This window comes from Lactuca sativa, chromosome 1 (genome assembly GCF_002870075.4).
Source record: "Lactuca sativa cultivar Salinas chromosome 1, Lsat_Salinas_v11, whole genome shotgun sequence".
Classification (NCBI taxonomy): Eukaryota; Viridiplantae; Streptophyta; class Magnoliopsida; order Asterales; family Asteraceae; genus Lactuca; species Lactuca sativa.
This window is the reverse complement of record NC_056623.2, coordinates 177,935,108-177,938,981: the sequence shown is the minus strand read 5'-3', so window position 1 is coordinate 177,938,981 and position 3,874 is coordinate 177,935,108.

The window sequence follows — 3,874 nt, the reverse complement described above, 5'->3', positions numbered from 1 at the left end:
CTTAAATTGCATAGACTTCTATTGTGGAACTCAAAAATAAAACAATGCTTATCAAACCTTTGCTAATTTACGAAGATTAGTTTTATTGTGGAACTTAGGAATTTAACAATGCTCATCAAAGCTTTGCTAAATTGCATAGACTTCTAATGTTGAACTTAAGAATGAAACAATGCTCATCAAAGCTTTACTTAAATTGCATAGACTTTTATTGTGGAACTCCAGAATTAAACAATGCTCATCAAAGCTTTGCTAAATTGCAAAGACAACTTCTATTGTGGAACAAAAGAATTAAACTATGCTCATCAAAGCTTTGCTAAATTGCATACAGTTCTAATGTGGAACTAAAGAATGAAACAATGCTCATCAAAGCTTTGATTAAATTGCGTACACTTCTAAATTGCATAGACTTCTAATGTGGAACTCAAGAATTAAACAATGTTCATCAAATCTTTGCTAAATTGCAAAGACTACTTCTATTGTGTAACTCAACAATGAAACAAAATGTCATCAATGTTTTGCTAAATTGGATAGACATGCAATGTGGAACCCAAAAATGAAACAATGCTCCTCAAAGCTTTGCTAAATTGCAATGACTTCTATAGTGGAACTCAAGAATAGAACATTGCTCATTAAAGATGTGCTTAAATTGCATAGACTTTTATTGTGGAACGAATTAAACGATGCTCATCAAAGCTTTGCTAAAATTGCATAAACTTCTAATGTGGAACTTAAGAATGAAACAATGCCCATTAAAGCTTTGCTTTAATTACATAGACTTTTATTGTGGAACTCAAAAATTAAACAATCCTCATCAAAGCTTTGCTTAAATTGCATAGAATTCTATTGTGGACCTCAAGAATTAAACAATGCTCATCAAAGCTTTGCTTAAATTGCATAGTCTTGTATTTTGGAACTCAAGAATTAAACAATGGTCATCAAAGCTTTGCTTTAATTGTATAGACTACTATGGTGGGACTCAAGAATAAAACAATTCTCATCAAACCTTTGCTAAATTACAAAGACTACTTCTATTTTCGAACTCTAGAATTAAACAATGCTCATTAAAGCTTTCCTAAATTGCATAGACTTCTAATGTGGAATTCAAGAATAAAACAATGCTCATCAAAGCTTTGCTTAAATTGCATAGACTTGTATTGTGCAACTCAAGAATAAAACAATGCTCATACAAACTTTTGCTAAATTACGAAGACTACTTCTATTGTGGAACTCTAGAATTAAACAATGCTAATCAAAGATTTGCTAAATTGCATAGAGTTCTAATGTGGAACTCAAGAATGAAACAATGCTCATCAATTTTTTGCTTAAATTGCATAGACTTTTATTGTGTAACTCAAGAATTAAACAATGCTCATCAAAGCTTTGCTAAATTGTAAAGACAAGTTCTATTGTGGAACTCAAGAATTAAACAATGCTCATCAAAGCTTTGCTAAATTGCATAGACTTCTAATGTGGAACTCAAGATTAAAACAACGCTCATCTAAGCTTTGCTTAACTTGCATACACTTCTATTGTGGAACTCAAGAATGAAACAATGCTCATCAAAGCTTTGCTTAAATTGTATAGACTACTATGGTGGGACTCAAGAATTAAACAATGCTCATCAAACCTTTGCTAAATTACGGAGACTACTTCTATTGTTGAACTCTAGAGTTAAACAATGCTCATTAAAGCTTTGCTAAATTGCATAGACTTCTAATGTGGAACTTAAGAATGAAACAATGCTCATCAAAGTTTTGCTTAAATTGTATAGACTACTATGGTGGGACTCAAGAATTAAACAATGCTCATCAAACCTTTGCTAAATTACGGAGACTACTTCTATTGTCGAACTCTAGAGTTAAACAATGCTCATTAAAGCTTTGCTAAATTGCATAGACTTCTAATGTGGAACTCAAGAATGAAACAATGCTCATCAAAGTTTTGCTTAAATTGCATAGACTTTTATTGTGAAACTCAAGAATTAAACAATCCTCATCAAAGATTTGCTGAAAATTGCATATGTGACAACCTGAAATTTTCTATCCTGTACAGTTAAACACTTCATTGATAGTCAAACTCATTTCTGCCATATTTTAGCACAATTAGGAGTCTGTTTGAGCATTCCGAGCCTTGTACACTTAAGGAATAAGTGTTAGAGGGTAACTGCTAAAGCCTCAGCACTAAAATTCATGCCCTAAACTCCATAAGATGTAGTTTATGGCCATAAACATGGAGTTTACGGCTGTAAACTCAATAGGGGCGTGAACTCTCACATGTATATATGAGTTTTGATCATTTCTAGCCATTTTCTCACTTCTTAAACCCAAGAACTTCATTTTTCTCTCAAGTATCATCGGGATCTTCATCCCCGATCTTCAAAACTCGTAAGCTTCTTGTCCTAATTAGTTGATATCTTACATGGACTAGTGATCTTACATGACTTCATCCGTGAAATCATTCCATTTTGTAGATCTTCAAGTTTCACCAAGAACACACACTACTAGTGTTCTTAGCCAAAAACGACCATTCAAGGTCCTAGATAGTAAGTACTCTTGTTCTAACTCGTTGTACACTAGGTTTAACATGTGTAGGGCTTAGAAAACATAAAGAATCACATGATCCAAGGAGTTTACGGCCAAGACATGTTCTTGGGCCGTTAACCCCTTTTAGTGGGGCAAAATGCACCCTAACACCTCACCAAGCCTTGGAACTTACTATAGAACCTTACACCATTGAACTAGGGACTTCAAGAAACAAAATGGTACTTCATACCATGAGTTTACGGCCGTAAACTCATGGGCAAGTGGTCCCCAGGCCGCAAACTCAATATAAGGTCATTCTTGGACCTTAAACCCACCTAGCATCTTGTTTAAGCCTTGGAACACTTAACCACTTAAGACATAATAGCTTTAAGCCTCATTTGGTGACCCATTTGAGAGTTTACAACCAGGAGTAAACTCCCCTGGGCCGTAAACTCCAATAAGTATGGTCTATGGACCATAAACTCAAATACGAAGCCTTATACTCCTTTGTTGCAGCCCAATGGCCTCCTAACACTTTGACCAAAGTGTTTTCCATGCCTTAGAATGTTTATACTTGTCTAATTAGTGTTATAATCACTAATTGTATACATACATATGTCTTTATATGTTATTAGGATCATTGTGTGTGTTTAAGTCTTCACTTGACACCAAGCACTTGTCTGACACTTCCATCCGATCCACTCACTACAGGTGAGTTTATACCCCTTAATTAACCTTTTAAATGTTTTTAAATGCTTTATGGGGGTAATAAAAGTTGAATCATGCTAGTTATTATATCAATCACATGTGATTAATAACTAGCATTCAAATGGATTTACTACACTTTTAGCTATTTTACCAAACAGATTTCTTCAAATGGATTTGTCAAATTTTTTTACATGTTTAAACTCTTTATCAAACTGTCTTACATACTGTATGTTTCCTTTCAAACTCTGTTACAGTTGTGTTTGAAACAAAGGTTTTCTTATGTTTAAAACTGTTCTTATCAAACAAACTGTTTTCAAATTGTTTTACAAACTGACATCAAGTCATCATTTCTTAGTTATTAAACTTTTCAAAGGTTTTACCAAACTTCTTTTCTACTTTTATATTGTCAAATGCATTCCCATATATGTATAGTTATATAAGTAATGTTTAAAGGACTTAGGACGGCTAGCTCACTTTATTTCCTTTTCCTCGTTTGGATGTGGCCTTAGGGTATCGGTTATTCGTCCGAATGTCGTCTAAATATTAGTTATATATCATGTATACATATATAGACATAAAAGTTCCATTAGTCAGTTCAGTACCTTTGGGTAGCAAAGGCATACTTCGGTTATACACGTACATTA